The sequence below is a fragment of the Bos grunniens genome, chromosome 18 (assembly GCF_055505025.1).
Source record: "Bos grunniens cultivar Pamir isolate PY7600 chromosome 18, Bosgru_T2T1.0, whole genome shotgun sequence".
In the NCBI taxonomy this organism is placed as follows: Eukaryota; Metazoa; Chordata; class Mammalia; order Artiodactyla; family Bovidae; genus Bos; species Bos grunniens.
Window position 1 is genome coordinate 746,775 of NC_141182.1, and position 17,829 is coordinate 764,603.

At 39.5% G+C, this 17,829-nt stretch overlaps 1 pseudogene; it reads left to right on the forward strand.

Moving 5' to 3' along the window:
* Positions 1–214: 214 nt before the first annotated feature.
* On the forward strand, positions 215–7,369 carry LOC147352881 (COP9 signalosome complex subunit 3-like; annotated as a pseudogene).
* The last annotated feature ends 10,460 nt before the right edge of the window (positions 7,370–17,829 follow it).

A 17,829-nucleotide genomic window follows, 5' to 3' on the forward strand; every position in this document is an offset into this window, starting at 1 on the left:
AGGATGAGATGGCTGGATGGCATCACTGACCTGATGGACGTGAGCCTGAGTGAACTCTGGAGTTGGTAATGGACAGGGAGGCCTGGCGTGCTGCGATTCATGAGGTTGCAGAGTCAGACACGACTGAGGGACTGAACTGAACTGAACTCAGTCCTAGAGTCTATAGACTTCTATAGTAGGACTATTGGTAACCTCCAATAGAACTTATGTAGAGATGCATCTCTCAGGACTAATGCTGTCAATGCCCCCATCCCTGTGTCAGGCTACTGACAACCCACACCTCTGCAGGAGACCCTCAAAAACTCAAAGGTAGGTCTGGCTCAGTTTCCTGTGGGCTCATTGCTCCTTTCTCCTGGATCCTGGTGCACAAGACCTTTTATTGCCCTCCAAGAGTCTCTGTTTCTTCAAGTCGTATGGTAGCTCTGAAATCAAATTCCACTGGCCTTAAAAGTCAGATTCCCTGGGAATTCCCAGTCACTTGGCCAGATCTCCAGACTGGGGAGCCTAATGTGGGGCCTTGAACCTTCACAACAGTGCAAGAACTTCTTTGGTATTATTGTTCTCCAGTTTGTGAGTTGCCCACCTGGCAGGTAAGAATTTGCTTTTTTCATAATTGTGTTTCTCCTACCATTTTGTTGTGGCTTCTTCTTTGTCCTTGGATGTAAGGTATCATTTTTGGTGGGTTCCAGTGTCTTCTTGTCAATGATTGTTCAACAGCTGGCTGCAATTTTGATGCTCTGGCAAAAGATGAGCACATGTCCTTCTACTCTGCCATCTTAATCTTGTTCTCACACTGTGCCTTTGAAATGAAGATCATTAAGTTCCTTCCAGAATCACTTAAAAAGGCAGTGCTGAAGATGGATAGATAATAGAGACAGATAGATGGATAGACAGACAATCTTCCCTTTGCTGCTATCCAGGACATTATATCTACTACTGTGGGCAGGAATCCCTTAGAAGAAATGGAGTAGCCATCATGGTCAACAAAAGAGTACTAAATGCAGTACTTGGATACAATATCAAAAATGACAGAATGATCTCTGTTCGTTTCCAAGGCAAATCATTCAATATCACAATAATTCAAGTCTATACCCCAACCAGTAACACTGAATAAGCTGAAGTTGAACAGTTCTATGAAGATTTACAAGACCTTCTAGAACTAACACCCAAAAAAGATGTCCTTTCCATTATAGGGCGCTGGAATGCAAAAGTAGGAAGTCAAGAAACACCTGGGGTAACAGGCAAATTTGGCCTTGGAGTACAGAATTAAGCAGGGCAAAGGCTAATAGAGTTTTCCCAGGAGAACGCACTGGTCATAGCAAATACCCTCTTTCAACGACACAGCAGAAGACTACACATGGACATCACCAGATGGTTGACACCAAAATCACAATGATTATATTCTTTGCAGCCAAATATGGAGAAGCTCTATACAGTCAGCAAAAACAAGACTGGGAGCTGACTGTGGCTCAGATCATGAACTCCTTATTGCCAAATTCACTGAAATTGAAGAAAGTGGAGAAAACCACTAGACCATTCAGGTATGACCTAAATCAAACCCTTATGACTATACAGTGGAAGTGAGAAATAGATTTAAGGGTATAGATCTGATAGACAGAGTGCCTGATAAACTATGGACGGAGGTTCATGACACTGTACAGGAGACAGGAATCAAGACCATCCTCAAGAAAAAGAAATGCAGAAAAGCAAAGTGGCTGTCTGAGGAGGCTTTACTAATAGCTGTGAAAAGAAGGGACGCGAAAAGCAAAGGAAAAAAGGGAAGATATATCCATTTGAATGCAGAGTTCCAAAGAATAGCAAGGAGAGATAAGAAAGCCTTCCTCAGCGGTCAATGCAAAGAAAGAGAGGAAAATAATAGAATGAGAAAGACTAGAGATCTCTTCAAGAAAATTAGAGAGACCACTGGGACATTTCTTGCAAAGATGGGCTCAATAAGGACAGAAATGGTATGGACCTAACAGAAGCAGAAAATATTAAGAAGAGGTGGCAAGAATGCAAAGAAGAACTGTACAAAAAAGATCTTCACAACATAGATAATCACGATGGTGTGATCAGTAACCTAGAATCAGACATCCTGGAATGTGAAGTCAAGTGGGCCTTAGGAAGCAGCACTACGAACAAAGCTAGTGGAGGTGATTGAATTCCAGTTGAGCTACTTCAAATTCTGAAAGATGATGCTGTGAAAGTGCTACACTCAATATGCCAGTAAATCTGGAAAACTCAGCAGTGGCCATATATTTGGAAATATCAGTGGCCACAGGACTGGAAAAGGTCAGTTTTCATTCCAATCCCATAGAAAGGCAATGGCTAATAATGCTCAAACTACTGCACAATTGCACTCATCTCACATGCTAATAAAGTACTGCTTAAAATTCTCCAAGCCAGGCTTCAGCAATATGTGAACCGTGAACTTTCAGATGTTCAAGCTGGCTTTAGAAAAGGCAGAGGAACCAGAGATCAAATTGCCAACATCCGATGGATCATAAAGAAGGCAAGATAGTTCCAGAAAAATATCTATTTCTGCTTTTCTGAGTATGCCAAAGCCTTTGACTGTGTGGAATCCAATAAACTGTGGAAAATTCTGAAAGAGATGGGAATACCAGACCACCTGACCTGCCTCTTGAGAAATCTGTATGCAGGTCAGAAAGCAAAAGTTAGACCTGGACATGGAACAGACTGGTTCCAAATTGGAAAAGGAGTACACCAAGGCTGTATATTATCACCTTGCTTATTTAACTTCTATGCAGAGTACATCATGAGAAATGCTGGGCTGGAAGAAGCACAAGCTGGAATCAAGATTGCTGGAAGAAATATCAATAACCTCAGATACGCAGATGACACCACCCTTATGGCAGAAAATGAAGAGGAACTAAAAAGCTTCTTGATGAAAATGAAAAAGGAGAGTGAAAAAGTTGGCTTAAAGCTCAACATTCAGAAAATGAAGATCATGGCGTCCGGTCCCATCACTTCATGGCAAATAGATGGGGAAATAGTGGAAACAGTGGCTGACTTTATTTTTGGGGGGCCCCAAAATCACTACAGATGGTGATTTCAGCCATGAAATTAAAAAACACTTACTCCTTGGAAGGAAAGTTATGACCAACCTAGACAGCATATTAAAAGCAGAGACATTACTTTGTCAACAAACGTCCGTCTAGTCAAGGCTATGGTTTTTCCAGTGGTCATGTATGGATGTTAGAGTTGGACTATAAAGAAAGCTGAGGGCCGAAGAATTGATGCTTTTGAACTATGGTGTTGGAGAAGACTCTTGAGAGTCCCTTGGACTTCAAGGATATCCAACCGGTCCATTCTAAAGGAAATCAGTCCTGAATATTCATTGAAAGGTCTGATGCTGAAGCTGAAACTCCAATACTTTGGCCACCTGATGCAAAGAGCTGACTCATTTGAAAATACCCTGATTCTGGGAAAGATTGAGGGCAGGAGGAGAAGGGGACAACAGAGGATGAGATGGTTGGGTGACATCACCGACTCAATAGACATGGGTTTAGGTGGACTCCAGGAGTTTGTGATGGACAAGGAGGCCTGATTTGCTGTGATTCATGGGGTTGCAAAGAGTCGGACACGATTGAATGACTGAACTGAACTGAGGACATTGACATTTTGTCTGTTTATTTCTCAAGCCGTTCTGCTCCCTGCAGGCTGATTATCTTTTACTGGCTTACCCCAACACTTTCATTAATGCCTTATAACTTGTCCTTTAGTCTAATCCAGGGCTCTGTGAGGACAACTAATTCAAGTCAAAAGCTTCTTAGAAAGAGATATTGACTAGCCATCCCGCCCTTCTTCTCAGTAGGATCAATGTTCAGGTTAACAGGGGAAGCAGGCATGTTTTTAAATGGACATGTTGTCCATTTAATCAACACTTCAGATATGTCTATGAGGTTTCATTAGCTCTTTGTGAACTCTAATTGCATGTCCTGCTTACCACCTAAGAAAAGCATGCTTGACAGAGGTATATGTGGAGATCACAACTGGTTTAAAGAATTTGTCTCAGAGGAAAAGAAAGAAAGAGAGAAAGAGAAATATTATCTATGTATATACCCAGCTCCTATGAAGGAGCTTACTCAAAGATGAAACATATGATTCCAGTATCTTGATATAAATTATGAAAATAGGTCATACAAATTGTTAGATCACATGTTGATCTAAGAAACTTGAGATTATCTAAACTAACATGCAGATGATGAAACTGGAGCCCTGACAGTGTACACAATTCTCCAGTCCCCACTTCAGAGTCTCTGATGCCCAGGGAGGGCTCTATTCAAGAGAGGCTGCCATTTCTCAGGAGAGAAGTTGAGAGAAGCCAGTTATCTTCTTGTCTGACCTGACATTTTTGGTTCTCATGTCTCCTAAGCATACACAGCAACTTTCCAATCACTCTTACCCAGGGAACAAAAAGATTTAAATCTATCCTGAACTGATGAGATAGGAAAAGCAGAATAAAGAATTTGGAATAGAAACATCCTGCTTTTATTGGGTGCTAACAGTATCCAGGTGTGGCTTTTATCTCTTAACACATTACACGTATTAATTCATTTACAGATGAAGTATCAGAGGCTTAGAAAGGTCAAGTGGCTTGTCTAAGCTCACACAGCTGGTCAATGTTGGAGCCAGAATTCTAGGTTTAGTCCTGTATTGCAAAGCAATTTTTCATTGCCTCAACAGACAAGTTGCAAATTAATTTGAATTAAGCGGAGTGATTTGATTTTTGTGGTTTACAAAGATTTATTTGAAAGCTAAACTTGTGCTTGACCTTTGCTAGGAGCTAGAGGAGATGCAAATAATGAGACAAAAAAGAATTACATGGCAGACTAAGGTAATGAATAAAAGCTCTGATATAATAAAAGCTTACATCAGACAGATGCACGGTTGTGTTCTGCCTCACTGAGAAAAATTAAAATCCTTGACCATAAGTTTTTTCATCTTCAAAATTGGAATAAAATAGTTATTAATATTTACCTCAGAGTTTTGAGATATAGGTTATTCCATAAACATTTCCTAGAAAAAGCCAGGCACTTGGGGGTCAGTAAAGTCCATTAATGAGATCCTAAATCATCATGAATAAATGTTAGTAGTTAATGATGATGACTAATGAAAATGCTATTGCTGATGGTAATAATGGTGATGCTAATGATAAAAGCCGTGGGGGCATTGTTGCTGCTGCTGTTGTAATAATAGTGATTAAGCAAAAGAATATCGTCCAGACAGATCAGGAGGTGGCCATCAATGTCAGTGGTTCCTTATCAGGAGACATATTTTCCTAGGAGATACTTGGCAATATCTAGAGGCATTTTTGGTTGTCGTAACTGTTAAGGGGGTATGAGTGCTATTGCATCTAGGGGGTGGGCTCTGGGCATACTGTTAAATACACTATAATGCACAGGACAGTCCCCACAATAAAGAATTATCAGGCCCAAAGAAGACATACAAATGACCACCAAGTATACAAAAAGGTGTTCAACATCTCCAATCAACAGGAAAATGCAAGTCAAATCTACAATGATCTATCACCTCACAACTGTTAGTGTGGCTATAATTACCACACTAATTATAATTTTGTAAAATTATAATTTTACAAAACAAAATGTAAATATGTGTTGGCAAGAATGTGGAGAAAATAGAATGCTTATACATTGTTGGTTGTAATATAGAAAGGTTGGAAACAGTATGGAGGTTCCTCAAAGAACTAAAAATAAAACTATTATATGATCGAGCATTTCCACTTTTGGGTAAACAGTCAAAAGAAATGAAGTCAGGATCTTATATCACCACATGTGTATTATAACATTGTTCATAATAGGCAAGGTACTGGAACAACTCAAATGCCCATCAACAGATAAATGGATAAAGAATATGTGGTACAGACATTCAATGGAATATTATTTAGGCTTAAAAAGTGAAATCCAACCATTTATGACAACATAGCTGAACCTAAAGAATATTATGCTAAGTGAAATAAACCAGTCACAGACAAGCAAATACTGCCTGATTCTACCTACATAAGGCATCTAAAGTAGTCAAACTCAGAGAAGCAAAGAATAGAATGGTGGCTGCCAAGAGATGGAGGGTGAGGGAAAAGGGAAGTTATTGTTTGATAGGCTTAAATTTTCAGTTTTTCAACATGAATGAATTCTAGATATCTGCTGCACAACATAGCACCTACAGCTAACAATATAGTATTGTGAACTTTAAAATGTGTTAGGAGGCATGTGCTGTCTCCACCACTTGACAGCTAGGAACATGGCATCAGCCCTGGAGCAGTTTGTTAACAGTGTCAACCAACTCTCCACCCAAGGTTTGTGAAGTTTTCTATGCCCAGCATTCCCAACTTCAAGAGGTTCTTCTCCCATGTTCAGTTCTTTATCAGCACTTATAACAGGGAGCACATCTGCTATGAAATAGACACCTGTTAGGGCAATTTGGTTTTCATCTTCTCCAGGGCATGTGTTCCACCCTGTAGTCATTTATTTCTCCAATATTTTGCTATTGTTGTGTCTAGTTACTAGACTTTGCCATCAGCTAACAGATGCAATTGTGGATAGAAAACAGCCCCTGCATATAATTGGCATCCTTAGGCAGGCCATCAACAAGATATAAATGAACACAAACCAGGTGACCTCTGTGCACACCTACCTTTGCCAGCAGTTTGCTGGCAAAATGGTCTAAGCCAGCCCTACTGTACCTGGACATGGACATGGTGGACATCTGCAAAGAGAATAGGCCCTATGTTGTGAAGCACTTCCTGGGCTGCTATTACTACAGCAGGATGGTTTACACCAGGCTGAAGAACGTCAAGCAGGTGCTTTACTTCTATGAGCAGGCCATCACCACGCCCACTATGGCTGTCAGTCACATCATGCTGGAGTCTTATAAAAAATATGTTCTGATTTCTTTGATCCTTCTGGGGAAAATACTTACAGCAGCTGCTGAAATAAATGTCTCAAATCATGGATAGATTCATTAAGCCTCTTCGCTTAATACATACCACAGTTAGCAAAAGTGTACTCCATCAACAACCCCTCTGAGCTCCACAGCCTGGTGACCAAGCACAGCAAGACCTTTACATGAAACCACAACAGAGGCTGGTGGAGCAGTGCCTGTTCACAGGCACACCAAGACCTTTTTAACACTGTCATTACAAGATATTACAATTTGTTTGCAGTTATCTAAGCTTCAGGAGGCAGAAAACTATGTCCTGTACATGACAGAAGGTGATGAGATTTTCACAAGTATTAATCAGAAGGATAGGATGGTCAGTTTCCACAATAACCCTGAAAAATACAACCCTGCCATGCTTCACATCGACCATAAGCATACATATCAATAATTACTTTAAATGTAAACAGATTAAATTGCCCAACCAAAAGACACAAACTGATCAAATTGATATATAAACAAGACATGTATATATGTGTCTACAAGAGGTCTACTTCAGACCTAGAGACATATACAGAGTGAAAGTGAAAGGATGGAAAAATATATTACATGCAAGTGGAAATCAAAGGAAAGCTGGAGTAGCAATTCTTATATCAGACAAAGTAGACCATCAAATAAGGAATATTGCAGAAATAAAGAAGGACACTACATAACAATCAATGGACCAGTCCAAGAAGTAGATGTAACAATCGTAAATATTTGTGCATCCAACATAGGTGCATAAGACAAACACTAACAGACATAAAAGAAGAAACTGACAATAACACTATAATAGTAGGGGATTTTAACACCCCACTTACACCAAAGGACAGATCATCAAAACAGAAAATTAATAACAAAACACAAGCCTTAAATGACACATTAGACCAGATGGACCTAATTGATATATTCAGGACATTCCATCCAAATGCAGAATACACTTTCTTCTCAAGTGCACATGGAACATTCTCCAGGATAGACCACATCTTGGGTCATAAATAAAGCCTTAGTAGAATTACAAAAATTGAAATCATATCAAGCGTGTTTCTGACCAAAATGCTATGAGACTTGATATCAGTGACAGAAAGAAAAACTGTAAGAAACAAAAGTACATGGTGATTATGGCAATTAAACAATACATTTCTAAATAACAAACAGGTCACTGAAAAAATAAAAAAGGAAATAAAAAATTCCTAGAGACAATGAAAACACTATGACCCAAAACTTATGGGATGCAGCAAAAGCAGTTCTCAGAAGGAAATTTATAGCAATACAATCCTGCCTCAAGAAACAAGAAAAACATTGAATAGACAACCTAACTTTACATAAAGCAATTGGGAAAAGAAAAACAAAAAAACCCCAAAGTTAGCAGAAGGAAAGAAATCAAAAAGATTAGAGCATAAATAAATGAGAAAGAAGTGAAGGAAACAATATTAAAGATTAATACAACTAAAAACTGTTGTTGGGTTTTTTGTTTTTGTTTTTGTTTTTGAGAAGATGAACAAAACTGACAAGCCATTAGCCAAACTCATTAAGACAAAAAGGGAGAAGAGTCAAATCAACAAAATTAGAAATGAAAAAGAAGAGGTTACAACAGACAATGCAGAAATACAAAGGATGAAAAGAGACTATTATGGGCAACTGTATGCTGATAAAATGAACAACATGGAAGAAGTGGACAGATTCTTAGAAAAGTTTAAGGTACTAAGACTGAACCAGGAAGAAACAGAAACTATGAATAAGTCAATTATAAGCACTGAAATAGAAACCGTGATCAAAAATCTCCCAAAACACAAAAGCCCAGGGCCATATAGTATCACAGGGGAATTCTATCAAACATTTAGAGAGAACTAATGCCTATCTTTCTGAAACGCTTTTGAAAAATTGCAGAGGAAGGAATACTTCCAAACTTAATGTATGAGGCAACCATCACCCTGATACCAAAACCAGATAAAGACATCACAAAAAAGAAACTTACAGGACAATATCACTGATTAACATAGATGCAAAAATCCTCAACAAAATTCTAGCAAACAAAATTCAATAACACATTAAAAAGATGATACACCATAATCAAATTGAGTTTACCCAAGGATGCAAGGATTCTTCAATCTACACAAATTAATCAATGTGCTACACCATATCAACAAACTGAAAGATAAAACCATATGATAATCTCAATAGATCCAGAAAAAACTTTCAACAAAATTGAGCACCAGTTTATAATAAAAATTCTTTTAAAAAAGGGCATAGAAGGAGCCTACTTCAGCATAATAAAAGCCATGATAAACCCACAGCAAACATCATTATTAATCTTGAAAAACTGAAGCCATTCCCTCTAAGATCATAAATAAGATAAATGGGCCACTCTCATCACTATTATTCAATATAATTTTGGAAGTCATAGCCACAGCAATCAGAGAAGTAAAAGAAATAAAAGGAATTCAGATTAGAAAAGAAGAAGTAAAACTCTCACTGTTTTCAGATGACATGATACTGTACCTTAAAAAACTCCTAAAGATACTACCAGAAAATTAATAGAGCCAATCAGTGAATTTAATAAAGTTTCAAGATGCAAAATCAATACACAGAAATCACTTGCAGCCCTATACAATAACAATAAAAATCAGAAACAAAAAGTAAGGAATCAGTCCCATTTACCATTAAAACAGAATGAATAAACTGCCTAGGAATAAACATCTTAAGGAGACAAAAGAGCTGTATACACAAAACTATGAGACACTGATGAAAGAAATCAAAGATGACATAAACAGATGAAGAGATATTCCATGTACCTGGGTTGGAAGAATCAATATTGTGAAAATGACTATTCCACCAAATGCAGTCGAAAGATTTAAAGTGATCCCTATCAAATGACCAATGGAATTTTTCACAGAACTAGAACAAAACAAAAAAAAATCACAATTTGTATGGAAACACAAAAGACCCCAAGTAGAAAGAATGGAGATGAAGGAATCAAACTGCCTGACTTCAGACTAACTACAAAGCTACAATCATCAAGACAGTATGGTACTGTCACAAAAATAGAAATGTAGACCAATGGAACAAGATGAAAAGCTCAAAGATAAACCCAAGCACCTATGGGCACCTTATCATCAACAAAGGAGGCAAGAATATACAATGGAGCAAAGATAATCTCTTCAATAAATGGTGCTGGGAGGACTGGACAGTTACATGCAAAATAATGAAATTAGAACATTTCCTAACTCCATACCCAAAGATATATTCCAACTGGATTAAATACCTAAATGTAAGACAAGAAATTATAAAACTCTTAAAGGAAAGCATATGCAGAACACTGTATGACATAAATCACAGCAAGACCCACCTCCTAGAGTAATGGAAATAAAAACAAAAATAAACAATTGGGACCTAATTTAATTTAAAGACTTTTGGACAACAAAGGAATCTATAAACAAGGTGAAAAAACAAACCGTCAGAATGGGAGAAAATAATAGCAAATGAAACAACTGACAAAGGATTAATTTTCAAAATATACAAGCAGCTCATGCAACTCAATACCAGAAAAGCAAACAACTCAATCAAAAAATGAGCAAAAGACCTAAGCAGACATTTCTCCAAAGAAGACATACAGATGGCTAACAAACACATGAAAAGATGATCAACATCACTCACTATTAGAGAAATGCAAATCAAAACTATAATCAGATATCACCTCACACTGGTCAGAATGGCCATCATCAAAAAATCTACAAAGAATAAATATGCCAGAGAGGATGTGGAGAAAAATGAACCCTCTTGCACTGTTGGTGGGAATGTAAATTGATGAAGCCACTATGGAAGACTGTATGGAGATTCCTTAAAAACTAAGAATAAAGCTATCCAACATATGACCCAACAATCCCACTATTAGGCATATAGCCTGAGAAAACCATAATTTAAAAAGACACATGTACTCCAATGTTCACTGCATACCTGTTTATAATAGTTAGGACATGGAAGCATCTTAGATGTCCATTGATAGATGAATGGATAAAGAAGTTGTATTATGTATACACAGTGGAATTGTACTCAGCCATAAAATACTCAGCATTTGAATCAGTATTAATGAGATGGAACCTAGAGCCTGTTAAGCAGAGAGAGTAAGTCAGAAAGAGAAAAAACAAGTATCATATGTTAACACATATATATGGAATCTAGAAAGATGGTACTGATGAACGTATTTGGAAGGCAGCAATGGAGACACAGATGTAGAGAACAGACTTATGGACATGGAAGGGCAGAGGAAGGTGAGGGTAGGATGAATGGAGAAAGTAGCAAGGAAACATATATTCTAGCACATGTAAGAGGCTTCTCTGATAGCTCAGTTGGTAAAGAATCCTCATGCAATGCAGTAGACCCTGGTTTGATTCCTGGGTCGGGAAGATCTACTGGAGAAGGGGTAGACTACACACTCCAGTATCCTAGGGCTTCCCTAATGGCTCAGCTGGTAAAAAATCCGCCTGCAATGCAGGAGACCTGGGTTTGATCCCTGGTTTGGGAAGATCCCTTGGAGAAGGGAACGGCTACCCACTCCAGTACTCTGGCCTGGAAAATTCCCTGGACTGTATAGTTCATGGGGTCAAAAAGAGTCGGACTTGACTGAGTGACTTTCACAATCTTCTACAGTCCTTTACCATATGTAAAACAGAGAATTTCCTGTGTGACTCAGGGAAACCATACTGGGGCTCTGTGACTACCTAAAGGGATGGAGTAGGAGGTGTGGGGGAGGCTCAAGAGGGAGGGGACATATGTATACCTATTGCTGATTCATGTTGGTGTATGGCTGACACCAACAAAATATTGTAAAACAATTATCCTTGAATTAAAAATAGATAAATTAAAAATATGTTAATAGGAGAAATCTCATTTTAAGTGTACTTATCACACCAAGAAAACTACAGGAGAACCCAAGGAAAGTTTTGGAGTGAATAGATAAGTTTAGTATCTTGATTGTGGTGATTGTATTATGAATGTAAGCATATATCAAAACTCACCAAGATTATACCACTACTACACATTTATTAGGGGCTTCCCTGGTGACTCAGTTGATAGAGTCTGCCTACAATGCAGGTTACCTGGGTTTGATCCCTGGATTGGGAAGATCTGAAGAAGGGAATGGCAACCCACTTCAGTATTCTTGCCTGGGAAATCTCATGGACTGAGGAACTTGGCAGGCTATATAGTCCATCGGATGGTAAAGATTGGACATGAGTGAGCGACTAACACATATACACACACACCTATTAGTTGGCCAAAATCTAGAACATTAATAACATCAAATACTGGAAAGTATGTGGAACTGCAGAACTCAATCATTGCTGATATATGTACAAAATATAGCAGACACTTTGGAGGATGATTTGGTAATTTCATATAAAACTTGGGCTTCCCTGATAGCTCAGTTGGTAAAGAATCTTCCTGCAATGCAGGAGACCCGGGTTCAATTTCTGGGTCTGGAAGATCCCCTGGAGAAGGGAAAGGCTACCCACTCCACTATTCTGGCCTGGAGAATTCCATGGACTGTATAGCCCACAGGGTTGCAAAGAGTTGGACATGACTGAACAACTTTCACTTTCACTTTGGAAGATGATTTGGTAATTTCTTATAAAACTAAACATACTTTTAACATATGATAGCAATGGCACTCCCTGGTACTTACTTCAAAGAAATTGGATACTTGTGTCTGCACAAAAGTCTGCTCACAGATATTTATTGCAGTTTTACTCATAATTGCCCCAAAGTGGATGTAATCAAGATTTCCTTCAGTAGGTGAATGGATAAATATATAGCAGTGCACCCAGAATATGGAATATAATGAAGCAGTAAAAAGAAATGAGTTATCAAGTCATGAAAAGATAGAGAAAATTTAAATTTCTCTAGTGAAAGATGCCAATCTGAAAAGGCTACATGCTACATTATTCTAAATATATGACATTCTAGAAAATCCAAACTCTGGAGACATTTAAAAGACAAGTAGTTGCTAGGGGTAGGGATAGGAGGAAAGGGATGAATAGGTAGAGCACAGAGAATTTTTAGGGCAGTGAAAATGCCCTGCATGATATTAAGATGATGGATAAATGTGACTATACATGTGTCCGAATCCATTGAATGTAGAACCCCAGGGGTGAACCCTAACATAAACTATGGCCTTTGGGTGATAATGATGCGTCAAAGTAGGTTTATCAATTGTAACAAATGTGCTACAGTGATGGAGGATATTGATAATGGGAAGGCTACACAACCCTTGTGGCAGAAAGTGAAGAACTAAAGAGCGTCTTGATGAAAGTGAAAGAGGAGAGTGAAAAAGTTGGCTTAAAGCTCAACATTCAGAAAACGAAGATCATGGCATCTAGTCCCATCACTTCATGGGAAATAGATGAGGGAACAGTGGAAACAGTGTCAGACTTTATTTTTCTGGGCTCCAAAATCACTGCAGATGGTGACTGCAGCCATGAAACTAAAAGACACTTACTCCTTGGAAGGAAAGTTATGACCAACCTAGATAGCATATTGAAAAGCAGACATTACTTTGTCAACAAAGATCCGTCCTAGTCAAGGCTATGATTTTTCCAGTGGTCATGTATGGATGTGAAAGTTGGACTACAAAGAAAGCTGAGCACCAAAGAATTGATGCTTTTGAACTTTGATGTTGGAGAAGACTCTTGAGAGTCCCTTGGACTGAAAGGAGATCCAACCAGTCCATTCTAAAGGAGATCAGTCCTGGGTGTTCATTGGAAGGACTGATGTGAAGCTGAAGCTCCAATACTTTGGCCACCTGATGTGAAGAGCTGACTCATTTGAAAAGACCCTGATGCTGGGAAAGATTGAGGGCAGGAGGAGAAGGGGACAACAGAGGATGAGATGGCTGGATGGCATCACCAACTCAATGGACATGGGTTTGGGTGGACTCTGGGAGTTGGTAATAGACAGGGAGGCCTGGCCTGCTGCAGTTCATGGGGTCAGAAAGAGTCAGACACGACTGAGCAACTGAACTGAACTGAACACACGTGTGAGAGCAGGGGCTATACAGGAAATTCTGTATCTTCCTCTCAATTTTTCTGTGTACTTAAGAATGCCCTTTAAAAAGTCTTTTTAGAAAAAGGTAAATATTAAATATGTACAGTCTTTGGTTAAAACATGAATTATCCAGCCTAAAATAGTGCTGGATACTAGTGCTAATGTTGAGAAACCTGGTCTAGGAAGATGGGAAACCTAATTACTGGAAGTTAGACTGAAACTCTATTAACTGACTACTTGACATGACCCTTTAAACTGCTCCCTTGAACTGTACAGAAATTGCACCAAAAAGTAGAAGGTGAGTCCTTGAAGACTGGGAAGGCTATAATGAAGCCTCTCACGTGGATCAGGACCAAAGCCTCGACCTCGTCCTTCTCCCACAGGGCAGCCTGGTGGCGCTGTGTTTCTGGCCCCTCCAAATTGGAAACTGTACCCTGGTTGTGGTGATGAGAAAGAGAGTGTCTGGCAGGAATAATCTCTCTCACTGAGACTCTGATGTTGTGATGGGATGTACTAGTTAAGAGGAAGAGAAAAGGAGAGACGAGCGCTCCAATTTTGGATGCCTGCAGCAGTGAACAGTAGCTGAAAACGAGGCCTTAGTTCCCTGATCAGCAGTTCTAACCACTAGACCACAGAGGCCAACCACTATAGCCTAAGTCCTCAGTCCTTGCCTGCCTTGAAAAGAATAAATTCTGATGAGGAGATGAAAAGTAAAGAGAAATTTAAAGAATTTATTAAAAAAGCAGAGTACATGAGGAAAGATGCACAGGTGAACTTGGTGTCAGTAACAAGAGTTGTGTCTTTAGGAAGTTTAAATTCATTTTCCAGGTCTTTGTCTTCCCTCTGGCTAATCTTGTTTTGCTCCTTCAGGCTAATTTGCCTCAGGATCCTCCCCTAGGTGTGCGTGCACCCCTCAGCCAATATAGATTTCAATGCAAAGGCATTGGGAGAAGCAAGACTCATTATGCTCTGACATTCCCTGCCTTTTGACCCTGAGGAGAGTTTCTATGCACGTGCAGCATCTCCCTCCCAAGGAAGGGAAATGTGTGTCCTCTTAATGGTTTACAGGGGCTAGCTCCTCTTCATTTCTGCTATGAGTGTAATTTTAAGGTGTCCCCAAGAAACAAAGCCTGGTTATTTACCCTTTCCCTATTGTTCCATTTGGGAGAGTAGAGAGGAGGCTGATTGTAAACTGTAAATTGATTAACCTGGAGCCCACCTATCTCCTGCCTCAGTCTATGCTAACAGGAGGATAGTTATAAGTGTCTGGCCTGAAGCCAGCCTTTTTCTTGCCCCATGAAATGTAAACAGGCAGCTACTTATAAATGCCTAACCTAGAACCTATCTATCTCCTGCATTATCACCAATAAATGACAGAACAATGGAACACTGATTGGCTCTTTATCACTGATGAGGAGCTTCTTTGCTCATCCCCAGCACTGTCAGACAAACCTGTGACTGAACCTGAACAATACCCTGGGTCAGTTCAGCTCAGTTCAGTTGCTCAGTCGTGTCCAACTATTTGCTACCCCATGAATTGCAGCAAGCCTGGCCTCCCTGTCCATCACCAACTCCTGAAGTTCACCCAAACTCATGTCCCTCGAGTTGGTGATGCCATCCAGCAATCTCATTCTCTGTCGTCCCCTTCTCCTCCTGCCCACAATCCCTCCCAGCATCAGAGTCTTTTCCAATGAGACAACTCTTCGCATGAGGTGGACAAAGTATTGGAGTTACAGCTTTAGCATCAGTATTCCAAAGAACATCAAGGACTGATCTCCTTTAGAATGGACTGGTTGGATCTCCTTGCAGTTCAAGGGACTCTCAAGAGTCTTCTCCAACACCATAGTTCAAAAGTATAAATTCTTCGGCACTCAGCTTTCTTCACAGTCCAACTCACATCCATACACGACCACTGGAAAAACCATAGCCTTGACTAGACAGACCTTTGTTGGCAAAGTAATGTCTGTGCTTTTCAATATGCTATCTAGGTTGGTCATAACTTTCCTTCCAAGGAGTAAGCGTCTTTGAATTTCATGGCTGCAATCACAATCTGCAGTGATTTTGGAACCCAAGATAATTAAATCTGACTCTGTTTCCACTATTTCCCCATCTATTTTCCATGAAGTGATGGGACCAGATGCCATGATCTTCGTTTTCGAATGTTGAGCTTTAAGCCAACTTTTTCACTCTCCTCTTTCACTTGCATCAAGAGGCTTTTTAGTTCCTCTTCATTTTCTGCTATAAGGGTGGTATCATCTGCATATCTGAGGTTATTGATATTTCTCCCAGCAATCTTGATTCCAGCTTGTGCTTCTTCCAGCCCAGCGTTCCTCATGATGTACTCTACATAGAGGTTAAATAAGCAGGGTGATAATAGGCAGCCCTGACATACTCCTTTTCCTATTTGGAACCAGTCTGTTATTCCATGTCCAGTTCTAACTGTTTTTCCTGATCTGCATATAGGTTTCTCAAGAGGCAGGTCAGATGGTCTGGTATTCCCATCTCTTTCAGAATTTTCCATAGTTTATTGTGATCCACACAGTCAAAGGCTTTGGCATAGTCAATAAAGCAGAAATAGATGTTTTTCTGGAACTTTCTTCCTTTTCCATGATCCATCAGATGTTGACAATTTGATCTCTGGTTCCTCTGCCTTTTCTAAAACCAGCTTGAACATCAGGAAGTTCATGGTTCACGTACTGCTGAAGCCTGGCTTGGAGAATCTTGAGCATTACTTTACTAGCATGTGAAATGAGTGCAATTGTGCGGTAGTTTGAGCATTCTTTGGCATTGCCTTTCTTTGGGATTGGAATGAAAACTGACCTTTTCCAGTCCTGTGGCCACTGCTGAGTTTTTCAAATTTTATGGCATATTGAGTGAAGCACTTTCACAGCATCATCTTCCAGGATATGAAACAGCTCAACTGGAATTCCATCACCTTCAGTAGCGTTGTTCACAGTGATGCTTTCTAAGGCCCATTTGACTTCACATTCCAGGATGTCTGGCTCTAGGTGAGTGATCACACCATCATGATTATCTGGGTCATGAAGTTCTTTTTTGTACAGTTCTTCTGTGCATTCTTGCCACCTCTTCTTAATATCTTCTGCTTCTGTTAGGTCCATACAATTTCTGTCCTTTATCAAGCCCATCTTTGCATGAAATGTTCCCTTGGTATCTCTAATTTTCTTGAAGAGATCTCTAGTCTTTCCCATTCTGTTGTTTTCCTCTATTTATTTGCATTGATCACTAAGGAAGGCTTTCTTATCTCTCCTTCCTCTTCTTTGGAACTCTGCATTCAGATGTTTATATCTTTCCTTTTCTCCTTTGCTTTTTGCTTCTCTTCTTTTCCCAGCTATTTGTAGGCCTCCTCAGACAGTCATTTTGATTTTTTGCATTTCTTTTCCATGGGGATGGTCTTGATCCCTGTCTCCTGTACAATGTCATGAACCTCAGTCCATAGTTCATCAGGCACTCTATCTATCAGATCTAGGCCCTTAAGTCTATTTCTCACTTCCACTGTATAATCATAAGGAATCTGATTTAGGTCATACCTGAATGGTCTAGTGGTTTTCTCTACTTCTCCAATTTGAGTCTGAATTTGACAATAAAGAGTTCATGATCTGAACCACAGTCAGCTCCCAGTCTTGTTTTTGCTGACTGTATAGAGCTTGTCCATCTTTGGCTGCAAAGAATATAATCAATCTGATTTCGGTGTTGACCATCTGGTGATGTCCATGTGTAGAGTCTTCTCTTGTGTTGTTGGAAGAGGGTGTTTGCTATGACCAGTGCATTCTCTTGGCAAAACTCTATTAGCCTTTGCCCTTCTTCATTCCG